We start from the raw sequence: 23,067 nt of genomic DNA, 5'->3' as shown, positions 1-23,067 counted from the left end.
AGAACCACTATTATCCTCAGAAATACAAGAGGTGAAATTGTGGCCTAACATTTTGATGCTTCTCTCAGTGGGAGCAAGATTTTACAAATCAAAATAATACAGGTGTTTGAATTGGATCACATTCCTTATAAACAGCATTACTGGTAATCTAGTGGTAAACCCACCATAATTCTCAACAAATATAAATTTTTGCAATCTAAATATAGTCTGCTGAGGAATCTTTGTCCCAGAGGGACTCTGGACTACAGCAGAATGAAACGTTTTGCAAGTCTTTGTCTATTGAGGTGAGGCCCACTGGCAGAATTAGGTGACGAACAGTCTTGCTCACAGTAGCATGAGGTTGTACACTTTCTGGTATCTGGCAGAATACTGAGAATTAGGATTATTTACTTTAGGGTCTTACTTTTACCAGTAAACACCATCCTGAAATTCAGAGGATACTGTAAAACAATGTGAAGTTATTGCATTGCATTCAGTGGGAATAGTAAGAAAATCATTGGGATTTAGTTCTATTGAAGATGTTGTGTACGGAAATCATCCTAATAAGAATGTTGCCACACACATCAAAAAAATATTTCAATAAATAAGCTCAATTTTTTTTTTTTTGCCGGGCACTCAGGAATTGCTTTGTTAAAAATTCTGACTCCATTTGCCAAAGGAGCAAAGATGTGTGGGTTTGTGACTAGCATGTTGTCAGTGCAGGGACACATTTTAGTCATGTACATGTTGTCATGACATGAGTACCTGTGATTTCAGGTCATGTGGGGATAGCAATAATCAGAGGAGAGGACAGCTGCCAAATCGCAAAACTAAGAGTCAAATATTATCTGTGTTTGACTCGACTATGAAGAGCTACACTGAATAAACCTGCACTTAGTAAGTGATACAGGCACTTTCCAGCTCTTCAGATTACAGCCAACTAAGGGGAAACTGGGCTCTTACACGAGCCAGTACTACATGTGTGACAGATCTTGTGCTGTCAGAGTATCACATACCTTCTGCTGGCTTGGAGAAACACTTCTGGGGTTAGATGATGAGGCGGGCAGACCATACAGAGGATCCTTCTTATATTTCTCAAGGGCTTGAATTAGTCTGTCTCTTTTCTGCTGATCCTTGTCTGTACAAGTTAAATAAGCAAACACAACCTGTTCCAGTTTAATGAATGGTCAAGTCATAGAGTATTACTCTTCATTCTTTTTGCCTCTAAAGGCTCTTCTGTCTTCTTAACACTAAGTAGCAGACAAAGAAGACAATCTACTTTTTAGAGTTGGCACTTGATGCTTCCATGCTCAGCATACCTCTTAACTTGAAACAAATGCAACTCAGGCCTCCATTATGTCACTCACACAGTAATAAGCTACTAGAGGGATAAGAGAGTACGGCAACCTATCTCAATTGTTCCCACCTCATGCCCACTCTTTCCTCTACCCTAGGTAGGAGCTGAGGCAGGGCAAAACAGAAGAAAGGCTGAGGCAATCAAGTAATGATTCAAGTTCATGTACTAAGAGCTGGGTGACCCAAGTCAGGCTGTCACTGCGGTCTGTGCAGATCAAAAAGCCACATAAGTGCACTTGCAGTACCTGTCAAACTTGGGGTGAAAAGAGTAGGGTGACACTTCTGCTAGCACCCTGGACAAAAAAGAGAGAAACAAACCTACTCCTTTGGATCTTCCCATCTCACTGGCAATATGCAAGTGAGAGTAGCAATAACAATACTTATTCTCATAATAAGAATTAATATTATATATCATAGTATGTATTTATACATATAAAATACTGTTTTAAAAGAATAATAAGAATGCGTAGGAATAAGAAGGGCATATGGGTTGCCCAAGATCACAAAGCATTGTCACAACTTGCCATCTTTTGTCAGAACCTTACTTTTAGCAACGCGAACAAGAATGATATGTGACCAAAATTTTTAACTTTTTTCACCTGCTGTGTTCCTTCCCAGCATAGCTCAGAAAAAAGGGATGTAAACTGTAATGGGCAAAGAAACCCCTTTCTCTTTTTACATGGTGTTTAAAAAATAATAGCCCCAGCATCTCTAGCTGAAACTAACGTTTCACACACAAAATATTGGTAAAATTCAGTCCACTGAGGTCCCATGAGCTATGTATGGCTCTTTAGGGTTGAAAATGCGTCTGTCAGAATTTCCTTGCCTGTAGAGCTCTGGTACATGGTGGCACGTGTCAGTACTGCCAAACAGGCAGCAGAGATGTCCTCTGCTCCTTGCCCAGAGGTCCAGCTGCAGAGACCCCTCAAACAGGCAATTCTAGGGGGCTGGCAAGGCTTCAGGGAGCTGGCAAAATGGGACTTCTGCTGGGTGTTGTTACTGTGACTTGTTCCTGACAAAATGCGCAACTGGTTCTTGGTTAGCCTAAGGCCCCCTTACACTGCAATTGTGGTGATGTGCTAGAACATATACTCCCAAAATGCTGCAAATATTTTGCTGATAAGAAGCCACTCCTCCTGTGTAACCATGTACTTGCAGTGTATCCTACTAGTACCATGACAGAATAATGCTTGAAACCTGGCAAAGCAGCACTGATTGAAGGTTTTCTTTTGACGGGGAAATGCACGGACCTGAATTTATTATTGCGTATTTCTGAATTAGCAGAAGGATCACAGAGCTCTAATTAAAGTAAGATTCCTTTTGGAAAAGGAATAACTGAGACTTTTTTATTTTTAAACCCCACTTAGATTCTGCACTAAATGGTTGGCTCCTCTCAATTTTGCGATGGCTCTTGTATGGGGCACACCATCTCTTGTTGATTTCCCTGTAGGGTGGCCTCAAGGCTCTGACCTGATCATTGAAAAAACCAAATTTCACTAACAGCTAAAACCGACATATAGTCTCCTGAGGCATGTAATCTGGCTTTCCAGTCTTGCATGGACATGAGTTCATCGTATCATCCTATTAAGAAAAACATGTTGACAATGCTAAATCCTATTTGGATGACTGAGAAGCAGGATTATACAACTCACTGGAACAAATAACAAAATGTACTTGCTCAATCACATTCATGCAGAGATTAGTACCTTCCCCTTTTATCTAGGTTTTAGCAATGCCCAATCAAAGTACTCCCAATTCTGATTAAAGACTTTGCATTCTGCAATCACATGAAAAACAACAGATAAGGCAGCTTGCAACAGCACCGCCAGTCAGGATACCTGGCTTCTTTCATGGGGGTGCGAATGACTTGTGAGGCCTTGGGAAAAAGTGACATCTGTGCCTCTCCACATTTCATAGAATCATTTTGGTTGGAAAAGACCCTCAAGATCATCACGTCCAACTGTTAACCTAATACTGGCACTAAACCATGTCCCTAGAACCTCATCTATGTGTCTTTTAAACATGTCCAGGGATGGTGACTCAACCACTGCCATTGGGGAGCTTGTTCCGATGCCTGACAACCCTTTCGTTCTGCATGTGCCGTCTGTCCATGTGCAGGTGAGGTAGGACAATGACCGTCTACCCGAAGCATGGCTGAGCCTTCACCACGCGTTGCCAAGGACAAGAAAATAAAATGTTCCAGGTCAAAGAGCCACAGGTTTTAAACACACTTTGTCTAGTATTTCACTGATATTTTTAGTATAAATATGCCACATGGCATCGAGCCTGTTCAAACAAGTACTAATCCACTGCCTGACAATTTTATGTTTTGAGTAGTTAGCGAAAGCTCCTGGGCCAGAATGTCTCACAGCAACTCTCCTTCCCCTTCCCTGGCATCGCTGGGTTTCACTGCCTGGACTGTTGGATTTGTATGAGCCTCAGCCACGTGAGGCAGCCCCAGGGCTCCTGCAGCACACCCTGCTTTGCTGACATGTTGGCTAAGGGATTTGTATGTCTCACCCCCTTCTAGCACTGATCTCTGTGGTTTTCCTTTTTCTCACCACTATTTTTTCTCATTCACATTTTTCCCTGCACCCCTCCTCACGTTTCCAAGGCTGCAGAATCTTGCCTTCTCTCAGCATCTATCAGCTGCCAGCAATACCAGGTCACTCCCTTCCTAAGTCTCTCCCCTCCTACACTTCTCTTCCTGAAACAACCTCTCTCTGAGGTGACCTGGCATGCTCCCCAGACGCAGGAATGAAGGGGCTAAGAGCAGAAGTCATTCTTAGGTTTCCAGGTCACATTTTTGGCTTTCACATGTACTTTTTACAAGTCTGTTTGATAGTCAGTTGTGGACACGCCATGGAACAGCCTGGCCCAGCCACGTGGACCCGCTCATCAGCAAGAGACATACAGAGAAAAGGGTCACCTGCCCATTCTGTCTTTCTCCAAATACTTTTTGATAATAACCAGCAATGACCAAGAACAGCAAAGAAAATAACATGCAAAATTTTTATCAGAAATTATAGGTGTTTTTTCTTTTCCTTTTAGAAAAACAAAAATGAGACAGCCCTTACCATCTGATCTCACGTCCTAGCTGACAGATTTAAGAACTAGCTGTGGTTTATGGTTAAAACCAAAACTGGGGATAATTAACAGGGGGCAAAGGGGGCATGTCATGATTCAGCATTTCTCCTGAATCCCACAACAGCCAGTATCTCCTGATTACCACTTTGCTGCTTCCCAGGGAATAGAATCATGTGGCATGGCCAGTGCAACAGCTATTTAGGCAAATGTATTCAACAGCCTTCCTGTTAAGCTCATTTATTTGCTAATTTACCATCCTTCCTACTGTGGCAGGCATTGATTTATCAGTACTATTGTACAATTTCACTGGTACTTGTACTGATATCTTGTCCATGTGACAAAAGTACAGAAAGTAAAAGGGATTTAGCTGAAATCCGATCTTGAAAAACACAGGATGATTCAGATACTATAGCCTTCACTCTGTTGTCCTAGCAGTTCTTGTGGCCTGCCAGTTAATAAAACATCATGTCTCTCCTTTGCTGCTGTGTGAAAGGCCGGTGCACAAAAGGAGTGTAAACTTGACATAGTATAAATAGTTTAGAGAGTTTAGCTGATAATATTGCTCAATCAACGCAAAATGAACTAAACCATTAAAAAAAAAACCAAAAACTAGTGCCTTTCAGTTCTACTTATGTTTTTGTTTGCTTGTTTGTTTGTTTATTTTTTTAAATAGTGAGAAGGGCCAGCAAACACCTTAGACTGATTCCACAGCTGCATCCTTCTAAACCAGAAGGTTATTTTCAGGTCTAAGACAGAACATTATGGTCCAAGTATGAACATGGGATCCAAAGCCGGAACAGGTTTCCCCTAAGTTGTTTACCAGATGTTACAAAACTCAGTGATTAAAGCTAGAAATAGAATCCACACCTTGGCTCATGCCTTCATTTTTGGCTCACAGTGGGAGTTCTGGTTTAATTCCTACCAAGTGTTTTAAAAGAGTTGGCTGATGTTTAACTCCTGATGAGGTTTGAAACAACAAAGAGGTTTTAAAGGACTGTGGGTGAAAAAGAAGAGCAAAAGTGGTCAATGAACTCGAGGCTGATATCAGTCCTGAGCATAACAAATGAATGGCTGTTATGACTCAGTTAAAGTAAATAATATGAGCAATGCCAATCCAAAAAGTTTACAAAAAATCACCATCATCATGGTAACATGATAAGAAAGAAAAGAGAGATTCTGATTGTGGTTGAGTGAGATAAAGGTGTTGGTTTAAACAACTTCTGTAAGCTTTGTTCTGCATGACATTTTGACTAAGAAATTACAACACTACAAAATTACATGTGTTTACAAAATGTATAGCTGGCAGATCTGAAAGTGTAAGTAGAAGTGATGACTCTCTGGAAGGCAGGTGTTTCTAACCAAGGATAATTTTTTATATTATACTATTGTATTATTTATTTCATTTTTCTGAAAGAAGGCATGAAGTCATTCCTCATAAAGCTTGAGCAACTATGGTTGAGGAACTAATGAGTAGTAAATGAGTGTTTATTGTAACAAAGTGATCTGCCTCAATCTGTGATGTACTTGTAGGTAAGGAGCTTCCTTCTCAGTATGGATACCAGAATATCTCTGTTCAGAAAATGCAGGCTCTTAGAGAAGGTGAGTCTTGTTTGAGAATCAGTATCACTGAAAAACATTCGTACCTTCTCCTGGACAAACAGCTGCCTGTAAATTCCCACAGCAACAGTGTAGCCAAAACCAGCGTAATATCATCACCTATAAAGAGTGGAAATCTCAAGCATTAAGTACAGTGAGTCTTACTGCAATTGCCTTTGACAGGTGGATGGCTGCTGTTGGAATTATATATCCTGCTCTAAAAACTTTACTACTCAAGAAACATTCATAAATTCGGAAGGCTGCAGAGAAGATCCATAAGAATGATGAAATCTGGAAAACACTCTTTGGGGTGACAGATTTAAGGAGTTGACTGTATTTAGTTCCTCAAAAGGATGGCTAAGAAACAACTTTATTCCAGCTTATAAGCACCTATAGACAGAACAGAAATTAAACAATACAGTTCATCAAACAAAGATTTACCAAGTCTGGACAAATTAGTCCTAACAGTAAGTTGTATGTCCCTTATAGCAAGATAAGTTAGCCTTTGGATCAGTTTAATGAGAAGTGGTATGGAAATAAATACGGTTTTGATGTGCTTCTAAACCCTTCCCCCCAAATTCTGTAAAACAGCGTTGGAGGGAAGACTAAGAGGAAAACCAGCACAGATGATAACCACAACAGTTTATTCTCATTGTATCTCTGAAACTCTAAGATACATGTAATTTCTCATGGATCAGCTACCAACTTATCTGAAAGTTCATTTTTTCTCATTTTATGCTGCTATTGTTAAGTGATGTAGTCTCGGATTTTGAGATGGTGAAATACAAAGAGATACAAGGACAGTTACTCATGATGTTCACATTAATGGGCCAAATGCTGCAGTCTGCACTGCTAATAGTTTGTCTGGTGTGGGGACTGCTTATTTTGGCATTTCAAAGCAAACAAGACTATTCCTTTGCAGAAACCAGTGGCAAATCAGGCTCACATTCTCAGATTTTATTTCAGTTGCTCTTTTCCATGATAGCTACAGTTATGAAAAGCCTGTGCTGGGACACTGATCTACAGTGCATGGGTGTTTTTTAAGTGCCAAGCCCTGCTTCAGCTTTTGTCTTTTTGTCTTCATCAATATTTAAATTTGTCTTCATCAATATTTAAATGCTGCAATACTATCATAACAACGATTTTATAGGGGAAGAAAAGTCTCTGAAATGCCAGATATAATCAAGAAACAGTGCTAAGCAACACTGTTTGCCATATTGTTTTTTAATCCCGTGCCAAATTCTGCACGTTTTGCTCATGTGAGTGCTCACACTGCCATTAACAGGAATTTCCCCAGGAGGAAGGCAAGAAGGAACTGGCTCTCCATAGCAAATCACCCAATCCAGCAATTCTGAACGACTTGAAATCTTTATGTGTAACCCACCTCTGCTGTGCCTGGGTCTGCCATAAGAAGAAATTAACAGACATCAATGGAACTGACAGCATTTGACACAGTTCCTCCACGGACTGCGTCAGAATAAAGAAAGAACACACTCTCTTATTTGAGAGGAAAATTACAAAATTTGATATTTATTTTGCTTACACAGGGGAGATAGTCTGCTTTTCTCAATCTTTTAGCAAGTATAAGTAAGATCTATACACAAGGTAAAGCTTACAGCTCTGTAACTACCACTCGTTCTTAACCTCTAGGTTTTCACAGCTTTCCACATAGGCAAATAAGAACAAACTCTGACACTTAGACCATCTCCCATTCTTGCAGCCCGGTTCTCGTCTGAAGCATGTTCCGGCACAGTTCTGATACAAAAGGCCAGGTCTCCCTCCCTCATGTGTCAGTACAGATCCGTACTGGCAATTTACACCTGTGAAAGAAGGATGTGTCCAGCATCATTGCTCTTGGTTTTTTTTAAGATTCTGATCTCCTAGTTTACTAAAAATTGGTAAAGCCTCTTTAGCCAAGCTACAGATTTTCATTTCTCACCTGACACCAAAAGGCAACAGGTGGAGGGATGCTCAATTGTCAACTCTGCTTTATGCCGAGTGGTGATCAAGAACTTTTTCTAGAATTTCTATTACTTTGGGAGAGGAAATTTCCTACAGCTAAGCCACTCATTATTTGAACTGATTCTACATTTTGTGATGAAAAGACATTGCTAGTAAGGCCAGATGTAGCAGACTTACTTCTACCTGCAGATGACTGCCAGGAATGTAAAAGCCTTTAAAGGGAAAAAGGCACATTTTTATACTGATACTGTACAGAGGAATTCAAGGAGGAAAGGAATTCTAGAAGCTGGAGCACAAGAGAAATGCCAGGATGCTTCACCCCTGTTTAAAGTGCTGACTGATTGCTGATGTATGCTGCTTTCTCCTGTGTCAGCGGAGTAGGAATGCAAAGTTAGAATAATCAGTACACAATGGTTATGATAAGACTCCTGCTTGCTGCATCCTCCAGCACCTCCTGCCACCTTCTTCCTTCCCTCTTGCAAATGCTCCTTGCCACAGCACTGATTCTGAAAGGGATGGGAAGGATGGTTTTGTCATTACAGTTCTGCAGTAAGACTTAGAAAACTCTTGTTTAGTTCTCAGCTCTACAACGAGCTCCAGTGTGATCACAGGTTTGTTAATTAATCTCTGGTGTCATAATTTCCTCCCTGTACAAGAGGATGATTGTACACATTTACTCTGTTCTAGCTGGTGCCTCATTTTAGGCAGGTAGTCCCAGACAATGATCTTTACTCTGTGCAGTAGTCGCCACTAAGGAACTCAGATCACAAATGGAGCTGCCAGTGCAGCTGTCGTGGTTTAACCCGAGCTAGCAACACGAACCATGATAGCCACTCGCTCACCCCCTCCCAACAGGGGAGAGAATCAAAAGGGAAGGGAGGAAATTGGATTGAGATAAACACAGTTTATTAAAATAACAAAATACTAATACACTACTCGTAAATATATATAGATAAAATAGAAATAAAAGATACTCGAGGCAATTCCTCACAAACTCTGTCCACGACTGAGCAGCCAGTCCCAGCAAGCCACACCTGGTCCTAAAACCGATCCCAGAGAGAGAAAAGAGAGGGGGGGGGAAAAAAAAGGCAGAAAAGCCCAGAGGCCTCTGCAAAATGGCAAAAGGCTGGGGTAAAAGTCCTGACCAAACCCCCCCAGCTCAATAGCAAGAGAAGGCAAGAGAAAGCCATCCCAACTCTCCTTAGATAATTAGCATGACACTAATGGGATGGAATACTCTTATTGATCAGTCTGTATGTCAGTCAAGCTCCGCCCCATCCATACCCCCCTTCCTCAGCGCCTCACACCTGTATCCTTGTTTCTCAGACCAGAGCAATTAAAAACATTAACTCTGGGCTGGGGTGCTATCTGCTTGTTCTCAAACTAAGTCCAAATAATAAGCATGCTAGATATGAAAAAGAAAGGTTTCTAACTGCACGAAGAAAATTAACCCATTTTCAGTCAAACCAGCATAGGATTCCAAGTGTGAGAAGAAGAATTCATGAACTAGACTAGTTGTTTAATCATTGATAGCTGAATGACGCAGTGTAGTCATACATTTGATATTCCCTTCATTGCAGTTCCTTTGCAGCAGCGATGCACACATTTCTTTTCTACAGACCGTAAAATTTTTTATTAGAAACCATCTCACTAGTGCTCCATAAAATTAAAATGATAGAAAATTGATGTTTGCTTATATAAACACATTAATTTCCACTGGTTTCTAAATGATCCATTCAATTGACCAAGATTAGTGACAACTAAGATTTCTACATCTGTAAGGATAAAATTACATTTATATAGATTATTCACACAAACTAGATAAAACACTGCAGTTTTGTGTCTTTGAACTGTCTGTTGAAACAACTTGTTCTTTTCCACAGGTGTTATGGTCTTGAAAATCACAAAGAAACTTCATTTTAAACTGGTTAAGGACTCAAATGGAAATTATTATTTTGGCTAATGTTTTTCTCATGCAGAGAATTCGAAAGGGAAAAACACAGGTTATAAAAAGACGACTGTGTGCCATATCTAAGCAGTTAAGCGTACTGCTGCTACACAGAAAACTAAAATTCTTCTTAAAGAAAGCTACTGTTTCTTTTGCAATTACTAAAGCATGTGTTTCTGCACGCACTTGTATGTACATTTGGACTTCATATTTATAAAAATGAGTCACAGCATGTGGAGCAATTATGTGATCAACACTCCCTAAAAGGTGAATAAGAAACAGTCACATGGAGTCACGTATTTACATATAATATGCAATTCCTTTTGGACGAATGTATACACTGTGCTCATAAATAGGCAAGGGAATTGTGCAGAACATACAATGGTCTGAATAAGCTCATCTTGCCATTGTGAGTAGTTGACTTCGGCATGGCAATCAAATTCTAGATCAGTAGAGAGGTGAAGGAATGACTTTGCCCTAAGACCAAGATCATGGAGACCTAAAGGTGTGCCCTGAGAGCCAGATTTACTTTAGGTCTTCCTTCAGGAGATTCTTGAACTTGGGTAGAGTGAGCTTGAAGCACTTGACTGCTTCCTACCGCAGCTTCACAGTGCCAGTGTGCTTATTTTGCCAGACTGCTACCCAGTGATCTGCTAATGGAAGCAGAGCAGACACTGCAAAACTAGAAGAGAAAACAAAATGCACCAGAGCAGGCTTGGTGGAGTCACTCTCATTCCTGGAATGAGAAAGTAACAAGAGAATTAGGGCAGGGTGTCCTGGACTACTGCGCTTTCCCAGAGTAGTGGGCTGAGTCTGTGATGGAGCCAAAGAGCTGACCTTCAGTAAAGGATTTTGAGGACTGCAGGACTAACTAATGATTTGGGTGGCTCATTTTCCTGTATGAAGCATTGTTTACCTTTATGAATTCTCCTATTTAGGGCTGGGTTGGATTAATCTTTCATAAGTGTTGTTTTTCCTAGTTTTCTGCCAGTTCATCTGGGACAGCTTCATATGTACATCAGCCAAGGTTTCCTTCTGCTCCTCTTACTGAGCTGATCAGCCTCAGGAGACCTGACTCAAGCTTGGCCTCTGTGAATCTGGAGCAGAGCATCACAGTTTCATGGAAATACTGGTTGGAAGAGACTACTAGAGCTGGCGTGGGAACACTGTCTCATGCTTCCAAAGTCCAAGAATATAATTCAGCTGCTTGTTATTAATTAATTGTTAATTACTAATCCCTAATGACTGAGAAATTTGGAGGACTTCCTGAATGTCATAGGTAAATTTAAGTCTCCAGCTCAATGCTGTAAAAATGAATAAGGTATCTGATTTCAAACAAAATTACTTTAAATTTTCTCCTTTGTTGTAATATAAACAATGCCTCATAATTTTTTAAATTTTATTTATTTTTTTATTTCCAAAACTTTCAAATTTCCATTGAAGATAAATTCTTATTTTTGATCACTGACACACTCTTCTGAAACCTGGTCACTGGCGTATTCAGCAGCTCACATTATGCTCTTTTTAAACACACTAGATGCTCTTTCTAGCAAACATGGCTTCTGCTGAGGGCAAGAAATATAAACATTTTCATAGTCAGATATTTTCCATGCTGGGATGACCAAGGAACCACTGTTTTCACCGTAGTTTCATAAGTCATGCTGCTCTCATGACTCTTAAAACACTTCTGCTTAATTTTGTCTCCGTGAGAACACTTATGATGATGAACAGCATCTCCCATATTCCTGATCTCTGATGCACCTCCAGATAATATGTCAAGTCTCAAGGCAGGGAGCAGATACAAGTTTCCATCCCTTGATGAAAGCTGGAAAATGGACCACAGTTTTTAGGAGAATACCAGAGATGCAGTTTTACTGCTATAACAAAGCCAGCTCCATGTTGGAGAGAAAGGGTTGCTCAGGATGCCTTGTGTTAGCTGTTTCTCCTGAACTTTTGGCATCAGTTTGTGCAATTTCAACAGCATTTTGAATGTTACTCTGACAGTAAAGAGACACAACTATAATTTCACCCTGGTGTCCAGTGGTAGGATGCATGGGAATGTTTCAAAGCTGTGACAAGAGAGGTTTAGACAGGACATTAGGAAGCATTTCTTTATTGAGAGGGCGATCAAACACTGGAACACGGTTCCTAGAGAGGTGGCTGATGCACCAAGCCTGTCAATGTTTAAGGCATTTGGACAATGTCCTTAACAACCCTGGAACTGAAAATAAAACACACACCTGAAGACAACCAAGAGAAAGTCTTATATATCATGTCTCCCACTTTGCCAATACAGTTCTTAATCTGAATTGCAACAGTATAGGCAGTTGTGAAATGGTGCATTTTCTGATTGCCAAAAAAGCTAATTATTTATAGTGTTTTATCTGCAGTGCATTTATTTTCAAAATGAACAAAGCATACTGTATTTTCTTCTGTCTTTTCAGAACTGATCTTTGTAGCTGTTTGAGTTTTTCTCTTTATTTTAATAGCTTTGCATATGTCTACATCACCATCAAGTAACCCAAATTTTCTTCTTGAAGCCTGCCATTGAAACACATGGTATCCAACACAGATCACACACTTGGAAAGCACGGTTATACCTGAGTTTATCGATTGATGACAGATAAGAAATTATACTGCATCAGAATACGTATCTGTCAAAGTCCTGATAAATTTCAAGGTTTTAAAGGGACACCACACTTAGTAATAGCAAGAGTGGGTCAATGTTGTGGGAGAAGATTGTACATGAAAAGAAGAAAATGCTGTAATCTTGTTCTAAGCAGAAAATTAGTTTTGTTCTCTTGTTATTCTGGTACGCTGGCACAACAGCCTTCATTTATTTTGTGTCTTTGAATATGCAGATGATAAACAGAAGCCTGGTTTTGTAGGCATAAAGTAATTTCATCCTGCTCAAATGATTTGCACATCAACTCCATTAACAGCAGCTGTACCTCCATTGTGCTACTGCCTTAACACTTCCGAAGATATAAGTTCTGATGCACCTTTTCATTGTGACTTCCAAATTTTGAGCTTTATCCTTCAAGGGACAAAATTTCTTTTGCCAAGACAGATATTTCTGGAGCTAACCTGTCAGAAAAAGGACTTAGCTGATACATAGTATCTTTCAGTGAAGATAAATACTAAATGCAAAAGTGATTTGCATTTCCCCAGCAGATTATTGACAAAAATGACATCGTGTCCTCACTTGATGTGACTGAGAATCTCATGTTATGGCTTCTTTGAGCACCAGGAGCCTTGTACTCAAAGTGGGCTTCTAAATCAACAGAAACTCCATACAGCAGTACAATTCTGCTTAGCTGTTGAAGAGGAAAACCTTCTTAAGAAAGAATTATAAGAAACATAGATGTTTCCCTCTGATACATCATCTAGGAAAACTTGTAGCTAATGCAGGGAGCTGGACAAATTCTATATCCTCTTGTTCTTCTCAAGTAGGTGAGAGTCCACTCACGCACTTCTGTGTTAGGATCATCTCCGTCAAACTAGCATTCTCAGAAACCTTCCTGTGGCATTTCTTTGTGTTACTACAGCACTGTTTTAATAAAGTGATTAATTGAAAATACAAATTAAAAAGTTATTATATAAAAGACAGCACTGAAAAAACCAAAAACCCTACTGTTGAGTATGAGGAGTTAAAAAACAAAGAGAAGGGAGTTTTGATTATGATGTGTTATGATCCTAAACTTGTTCTCTTTCTCTTCTGTTCTGAAGATCTCATATGATACATTTTTTTCTGAGTCTTTATGGGTAAGATTTATGTTTACCTTCTTGGCTTGTGTGTATCTTGCTCGAACAACTGCATCCCACTGTTGCTTTTGAGCTACCTTTGCTCAGAGCAACCACTGATTACATGTCTCTGATACATGGTTCCCACTATGCATGCACTGTGGAAACATAGAAGCTTTCATTTCTCCAGCTTTTCAAACTTCATTTTAAAATGGGTGGCTTCTGTGTAGAAGGGGTGTGTGCTCCCATGTTTGTAACTATCAAACACAGAAGTAGCATGTGCTTCACAACCTGGTGAATGAAGGAGACGAAATACATTGCAAAGTGAATGCTCTGTTTCCAGGCAAAGGGATGGATATATTGCTTTTCATCAGTCTGTCTTCCTTTTTCAAAAGGAAGGGCAGGAGAGGCTCTGCCTGCCCTTTGGGTACTGCAGGCTTCCGCCAAGAGGTGGCGATAAGGTGCAGTGGAAGGTTTGACCAAAACCCCACTCATTCCTCAAAACCTGTCCCAACTGTCCTGTGTCCGATGCCCAGAGGTACATGAGCAGTCAGGGAAATGAAAAATAGGGTGTGGATTAGCAAGGAATTTAAAGGGTCTAATCTGACTTTAGGCTGGAAAACTAAAGCAATTTATGCCTCCAACCACCATGTTGCTTGAAGTATGTATACCAGAGTCCCATGGTCAGCAAGTTAGCATGTATCTGTGCAAACATGAACCAAGTAGCTATTAAGTTAGACACTAGATGAGGTATTTGATACCAGATTAGATATTGAATAATAGACACTATTATCTTAACCAGAATGATACATATTTTCAGCACATATATGCCTCTTCAGAACAGCTTCATCATAAAAGAAGACAAGTATTTCCAAACCAAACAAATGGAGCCAGACCTATTTTGAAAACAAACAAAACAAAACTACTCACATTTAACACTGGTATGCAAACTCTTTGGTGCAGATGAATCAACAACAGCTGTATTAACAAAAAGAAAGTTCAGTCCAATGGAACACCAGCGTTAGAAATATTAACACTGAAATGAAGGAAAATGATCCTCCTAAGGCGCTGAATTCCCTATGGGAATGTGGTACCAGTCTGCATAATATTAGCATTATTAATAATGCAGCTCTTGTTTCCCTAGTGATGTATACTATTTTTTTTCCCATTTCCTGCTATTGTTTTTGCCAACGGTGAGGTTTCAGAAGATAGCATAACTTAAATGCAATGAAGCTAGTTGAGCTACACCAGCTACAGTTACACCAACTGCAATTATGCCAACTGGGGATTTGACTCCCTGTCTTTATCTAGGTGAAAGTACAAGTGACTCAGCCGTGCTGCTGTTCATCTGGTATCAAACTTGGGCCTGATTTTTGTGGCTTTCACCCATATTTACTTAGGTATAGAAACAGAGCCAGTAGAGCTAAAATTATTAACCTTCATTTTAGATTACAATTTAAGAAAAGATGTATTAATGATGTATTGGCATTTGCTGCTACCCTGAAAGTTTATATGTCAGGGATGAGTAGCACATCTACTATCAGCCAGAGGAAACTGCCAAATGATGCTCTAAGAGTGAGATTCAAGTTGTCCCTAGGCTCAAGGTCATCAGCTCTTCATCATCTTTCTAGCAGCAGGAGTTATTTGATTATACAATTACATAGGAAGTTTCGTACATGGCATTTGCTGTTATTCAGTCATTTGGTTTTCATTGTAAAAGATTAAATCAAGTGAGCTTCAAGGAACCAGGCTCATCGCTCTTCTGCACACTCGTCACTGCTGCACAGTCTTCGTTAAGTCATGTATTCGTACAGGAGATGGTATGGATGTTAATGGAGCTGTTATGTCTGATTGCATATTCCTGGATATAATTGAGGTATAGCAGGAAATACTATTTTTGACTATGGAGGGAAAAGCAATCACCTAGGAGAAGTTCAGTATTCCAGTTTCAATTGAAGGACACTGACTCCATTTCCATCCAAGACACTTCTGTCATTACTGCCAAATGTCACAACAAATTGGAGTTTATACAAGTGCTCCAAATGAAATTTCAAATATGCAGGGCTAGCTGCTGTCTGGAGTGAGGCCAAATAGGTTGTATTTGAAAAAGAAGTTGTATTTAAAAAAGAAGCTGTATTTCAGAAAGATTGGAGAATATTTAGAAAGATACCAGAAAAGGCCTTTAGGCAACCCTGACTAGATTTTTCAGAGGCACAAAATCCTATTATCTCCTCTAAGGATGTACAGAACATGTGGCAAGTCAGCACTTCAGAGCATCAAGGTACGTACAGAAAAGAACCTTGATATCCTTGCAATATTGTAGTTTTTAATATGTATGCAAAAGTGTAGCTCTACAAGGAAAACCTCTGGTAATGAAAAAGCACTATAATAAGTAAAATAAGTGTTTTAATATTAAAAGTTCCTGCTCTAGTATGCTCCAAATCTGACTTTTTAGAATTATAACTTCAGATGGTGAAACACCTAAGAATTAGAAATCTTAGCCACTAGAAATTTTGATTAGCACCTACTGTGAGAAGCTCTTTCCAGCTTGACTGAATTCTGCTACAGACAAGCAGGACTGACATTTGAAAAAGAGAAAATTGAAACCTGCTTGGAAACAAAGCACTTGGCTCCTTTTATGCCAAGAATACATTCTGTGTATTTTCTTCTGAGTTTTAAGAATGTAATACAAAAAAAGACTGTAAAATATCTTTGTTTTGTCCCTTTGTTTTTTGATCTTCACTCCCTCATTTAGGTTTCACCAGTTGAGAATAAAATACATCTTAATGATATACAGCAGTCTTTGCTGCTCTTAATTAATCCTGCTGTTTCTGTATATTTATGAGCAATGTACTAGGATATGAATTATACAGTCCTTAGAGTTCACTGTTCCTGTGATATTAGCCATGTAAAAGCAGAAGTCACTTAAATATGAAAGCATACAGCAGCAATCCAGCCTCCAGCTCCCAAAATGAGTGGGATGGTCATGAACCGTAGCATGGTGGAGGTCATGAAACATTTAGATAGTGTTTCTGATACCATAATATAAAGATGCACTGGGTTTAAGCTAGGTAGCGTAAGATAAAGCACTTGGCACTAAAAACTGGTGAAAGGATTTTCCTTCTGGCAAAAAATGCAGCAGTAATCTCATGTGCTGTTCAACAGCCATGCGTTATTATAGTGCTCACTGCATGTTATCAGTGAGTTGTTTGCTTAGAAAGCCTTGGGAGCCCAAGGACTGAGAGTGTTGCAGTAACCAAACTGCAGCTATGACCATTCAACTCCAGTTGTTTTCTGGTGCACTTGAGGCACCAGAAAGTTTACACAGCTCCAGACAACCGATGGAAGATATTTTTTAATTCCAAATTCTCTTTCTAGCAATTTGCAGCTATTTACAGGAGGGAGAGTGTTTGAAGACCCCTCTCAAACATGACTGCATGATAATGGAACTTCCCTCTACGTTATTTAGGACCAATACTGTAATATTAGAAACATCAAAATCTGTAACCTTCACTGTTACTCTTCAGTGATTTCTCCCAATTAAATAAATGCCTGCCCTAGTTGTCATTTTATCTTCCTTTTTAGTTAACTACCATATACCTCTAAACAGAAACCACTATTAAAACAACACAGTGGAATTAAATAATATTTCTGTTCGTAACACGAACTTGCTGCTTGGTTGAACAGTTTGATCCTGTAGACTTTAACCCTCTCAACAGTTAGGATTGCTTCTCCCCAGGCAAGGTTACAGTTCCAATCAAGTGCTCTACATATCTCTCCTTGTAGACCACACCAGGTTATGCCTTGCTTTTAAATTCTCCTACACCTGCTGAGTTAGTGACAGGAAGAAGGTGAGAAAGGGGAAGAAATCCAGCAGCCAGCCGAAACTAAGGGCAACCAACATTTCCTTGACTGTGATTTCATCATAGATATTGTCATCATTAAAGTCTATACATACCTTTGGCAGACATCAGGTTCTTGTAATGAGCAGCCATGTGATCTTGAATGAGATACTGGTTAGAGAGCTTGCAGGATGGTCCAGGAGAAAAAGCTGCAACAAGGAAAAATCTTAGTTTATTCAACAAGGCAAGCAATGTCTCAGGCAATAATGGCTCTGAAAACTTTTAAATATTTACCCTCTCATTCATGTAGTGAAATCAAATAAATATTAATTAATTTCAAAAAGTAAAGGTAACACAAAATGCAACATGAAAAAGTGGTAAATGATTCTAATTTTGCATGTTTTTGAATACCTGAGAATTACAGCTTGCAATAAGTAATGTGTGAGCCTTGGATATTATACACAGAACTCCAGAGAACAGTAGAGGATTTCATTGTTTAATATCTGATATAATAAAAGGCATTTACATTTTGAAAGATTTAATACTAGCGAGTAAGACAATGTACTGCAAAAGACTGGATGTGAGTACCTTGCCTCTTGGTGATACCAGGCCTAACTCTAGCACTCTGTAGTGAGGAAAATGGGCTGGGTACACACAAAGACACAAGCAGGGTCAGAAAAGGAGCCAAAACATGAAACAAAAATGTATTACACACAGACTGACCATGACACATCTCTGAATCTCTAACCCACAAGACTTCTCAGATTAGGAAGAATGTCTCTGTATCTGACAAGTTCATTAGCCCAGGAAAAAAAGTCAAGAAGCAGATAAACATTTAATTGTTTTAAATTTTAATGTGGTAGTGCAGTTGAGAAAGATCATTATCTTTTAACCTGTTTCCAAACAAAAATATTATTTCTGGATTCCTTCTCAAATAATCAGACAGTATTTGTAGATGGTAAGTTGCTAGCAAATAATATTAAAAAATACACAGAATGCTGGAGATCAGAAATCTAACATGCCTTTGGCCTCCCATCCACAGACACAGAATAACGCTTACACTGAGATAATCAACCCATCCAACCTATTCAGATTTGGCTTTCTGACACAATGAAGTAATTGATTGTTTCACTGTCCACGTCCCCAATGTACAATTTCAGCTATTGATTTAGTTTCAAAGTTTTATTGTATTTTGAAAGAATAGGAGATATTGGGTTGAGAACCTGGGAATCAGTCCTTCTAACTGCAGTCTGGCTGTTTTCTTGCTGTGTTGCTTTTTTTTGGTCTAAATTTCTTTCCTATCATGTGGGACAGTGCTACAAACTGTTTTTCACTGCCGAGGAGTTTTACCACGTTGAGTTTATTGTGCCATCTTTTCAACAAGCACTGAAAGAAAGAGTAGGACAGAACACCTAATGCCATATTTGTTGCTTCATTTAGTATTATTTACTAATGTGCTCCCACAGGTGATTAAAAGCCTGCCAGAAATGCACTGGCATGAAGACCTGCAGCATCACATCCCAACATGACCAGCTGCAGAATGTGGTGTTACTTCAGCTCCAGAACCATCCGGTCTGATGGTTCACCAAACACGTAGGCACAGCCAGAGTGCTTACACCATGGCGCAAACAGATGCAGAGACTTCAACAGAAATAATGAAGAAATGGAGAACGTGGTGCAAAATTATGACCAAACTGCATTTATCTCATCTCAATGAAATTTAGCATGAGTAGCAGAGATAACACAATGGAATCCAATACTTGAAGCAGACAAATATCAAGCTCACATCATTTCTGATTGTCCAATTACCACATCCAATTTCAATCAGAGAAACCACCCCATGGGTGTCAGTGCTGTACTAAAGAAATCAAATAGTTAAAATCAGTACTATTCTGTTTCAAAACTTTTATGTGCTTGAGACCAATAGTTATTAACTTTTTTTTTTCCATGAATTTTTTCCAATTGTGCTGTAACCTCCCGCTGGCAAAAGCAACTGAACAAGATCTTCAGTAATATCCAGCACCATCCTTAGCTGCTGAAAAGTGAGGCAGCTCTGCTGAGTTCAGGGAATGGCAATACCCGAAATCACAGCAGCTAGAGGCTCTTGTCACTAAGAAAAAGAAAATAGTATTTCAGGAAGTGCCCCAAACCTTTCCCTGATTGGCAGTGACAGTGTGATTTCAATATATGCAGTGAAAAAGACAGCATGACAGAAGAACAATGTGATAATCCAAACAATATCTGAGGATTAAAAAGGGATGGAAAATCCGTTTATAAAAAGAACATTCTTCTCAAAATGAATTACCGCTCCAAATTTGAAATGGTGAAGACATGCAAGGCACTAGTAGTTTAATCTAATTTTCTGTCTTTCATAAAATACAACTCTATCCTGTGTCCAGAAAATTACTAATATTTTGCAATAAGTAGCATTGTGGTTGTTCCCATGTAAGGGGAAAAAAAGCAAATCTGTTTCTTTGCCAGAGACTTTCTGTTGAACTTTGGCAAGTCATTTTGTCTTTATGTGTCTCAATCTCTCTGAAAAGAGGACATGAAAAACACAGCAGTTTCTCAAATAAGATGTTTTAAAGATAAAAACAATAAAACTGGGAGATTTAGTGGGTGCCCATTAAGTATTTCCCACCTCTAGAGAGAATGATCTTATTTGAGCTCACTGGAAAGTTCACACTTTTTAACGAATTTTTCTTTTGTCTTCTCTTACATTTTTCAGTAACTTCAAATGGAGGGAAATGTTAAAGAGAAATCTTACAGGAATTTTAAGCAGTCCTGTTACAATGCTCTGTTGATGGGGCAAACACATGTCAAGTCAAATTGAAACAGCCCTTTCGTGTGCTGTAAGGACTGGCAGAGTTCTCAAGCCCATGTTTGAACAGAATCAAACTTCTGTATTTTCTGCTGTCTTACACAGACCTCATTCACCTGCAATATTTAGCAAATTGCTTTATGCAAATTTTCAATATTTCAGAATTTCAACACTTCCTATATATGAGCACAAGTTTACCTACAGAAAATTGCCGCTCTTGAAAATCTTTCTAAATTCTGAGTACTATTGTATTTTCAAGACATTTATGTCTTGCTTCTATATGTGAGGAAAGATCTCCAGGAAGCATGGATCCAAGAACGAGCAATAAAGAATGGTAACAACTCTCACAACACTGACTCTTTTTATTTCCTATTCTGTAATGACTTTCCTAGTAATTTATTATACTCCTGAACGTGTAGTTGTACCATGACTAATTTACCTAGTTTCCACTGATTGAATTGCAAGAGATTACTTCTGCAAATCATGTCTGGAGAATACATCATGTCCAGAGCTATAATGTCATATCGTAAATCTAGTCATAGCAGTATTAAAGTTTGACTGATACACAATGACAGTGATAAAACATGTCTTTTGCATGTAGCTGAAAAACAAAAATATGTTTTTGAAAAACACAAGAGAGTACTTTTTCTCCCCACCGGGTTACCAATTCAAAGCCACTACTTTCTGCCTCTTGTGGGAGCAAAAATACATGTTCTCAAGAACATGTCAACTATTTTAATCTTTGAAAGACTATTATCACTGCAATGTTGCTATACTGCAAATAGTCTGTGCCATTGTCGTCTGCTAATTCCTACAAGTGGAAATTTCACAACGTGCGGACAGAGCTACATGTACTTATAATCAACAAATAAAGACTCTTCAGTGATACTTAAGCCTCAAAAACTTGGAAATATTGAATTCCTATCTACCTTTCACATTACTGGCAAGCAGGAACCATCTCTGCAGCATCCTTGGTTTTGCCTTTTGTGAACTGATAGAAGTATCTATCTAGCATTGCAAGGAAAGAGCTATCTCATACCGTAAACACTAGTTCACAGTTACGGTCCTGGAGCTGTCTGTACCTGTCTACTGCCTCATCTTGTATTTAGAGTCTAAATTTGGGGGGAAAAGGGACCACCTCTTCCTGTTGTGTTTGCCCCATGCTTAACAAGGCAGAACATCGGCCCATGGCTATGGCCAAGGTGCTTGTTTCAGTGCAGACAATATAGTAACAAATGAGACAATCTCTCAGCAGAGTGGCCCAGTCAATGGCTGACAAACGTTTTTCAGGTCTTCTCACTTTGGTTCAGCTGCACAGTTAAGTCAAGCTGCTCCCCTTCTGGGTAAGTGTTTCCACCTACTTTCAGCTATAGGAAGCACTGGCAGGTATTCAGCTTGGGCTTCTGATTTGAGGGTCTAGCAGAGGTGTTTCTGTTCCTGTTTCCTTCAGAAAATAGGTATATATCACCTTATACAGGAAACCTGTATGACAGGCTGCTGAGGTGGGGACACAACAGGTGTCCTCCTGACATTCCTTTGGGGTTCCTTGGAGAAGGTGGGAAGAGGAGGATGGTGGGATAACACCCTGTGGGGCCTGAAATGCATCTGACTGCAGCTGGGCTTCATCAAGGGAGGGTCACAGGACAAAAAGCACAAAAAGGGGGGGTGGTGATGTGTTTGCCAGCATCTAATTAAGGACCGAACTAGATGGCTATGGAGAAGGTACAGTGGAACAGCATTTCTGAGATGGGAAGCTGCAGGCAGAACAGCTTGCTTGCAATTCTTCTACAGGTGGCTGGCAAAGATCCTGACCAGGAAAGCTTCTTGTCTGAATTAAGGAGGTAAGATTTTTGTAATAGAAATACTCGAAGCATTTATCTACTTTCTTTTGTTCCAGTAATAAAATTAGTACTTCCAATAATGTCATAATACTCAAGCCATTTTTCCAAAGTTGGAGCACATAGGCACATATCAAGTAATAAATTGAATACTTACGGCTACTTTTGAAACTCATGTGACCTCTGAAAGGTCCCTTCATAGAGTACGTAGGCACCATGGCTATCTGGAACCCTTGGTAGGGAAGGACAATGTATTGGTTACATATTATGAAAGTATTGAAAATACGATCAATTTCTGCAGGTCCTGTGGGGATTACAGAAGAGTCATCTCTTGGTCAGAATGCTGTGCTACAACTGATACAGGTGTGAAAAGGCTGGTACTTTCAAGGTCACTTTACTCGCCAGATTACTTCTGTTTGTTTTAATCCCTGCCAATTAATAGGACCCTTTTGACCTTTCTCTGAGAGAAAATTCCCTGTTACAACAGCATCTACAGGGCAATTTTCTACAGGCCACAAATATGAGCCATGGCATTGCGTAAGTGTCACATATTTTGCAATCTGAAAGATCTTCTCTGCTAAACATAAATCTTGGAGGCAAAAGAAGGAGCAGCTCAGTATGCTACTGTACCACTTGTGCCCAAGGGAAGCAGTGGGGAAAAAAACCCACAATGTTGATGATTTTCTAAAGATACTCTATGAAATAGTATAAGCTCACACCACAGAAGCCAACAAAGTAAGCAAATAAGCACCCTCTCATTTCAAATTAAGGACAAGCTGCATGAACACAAATTCCAAATACATGGAATTCCACCCATTTTACGAAGATATGTCCCACTGCTGACAGCTGAATTCATCTCACATGAGCTACAGGGTAAATTCACTGTGTGCCTTA

At 39.4% G+C, this 23,067-nt stretch overlaps 1 pseudogene; it reads right to left on the bottom strand.

Annotated features, from left to right (window-relative positions):
* The window catches only part of LOC136099332 (spermatogenesis-associated protein 7-like), a 50,073-nt pseudogene extending 27,682 nt beyond the window's left edge, over positions 1 to 22,391 (bottom strand).
* Between the last annotated feature and the right edge of the window lie 676 nt (positions 22,392 to 23,067).

This window comes from Patagioenas fasciata, chromosome 3 (assembly GCF_037038585.1).
Source record: "Patagioenas fasciata isolate bPatFas1 chromosome 3, bPatFas1.hap1, whole genome shotgun sequence".
Classification (NCBI taxonomy): domain Eukaryota; kingdom Metazoa; phylum Chordata; class Aves; order Columbiformes; family Columbidae; genus Patagioenas; species Patagioenas fasciata.
This window is presented reverse-complemented; position numbering and strand designations above follow the sequence as displayed.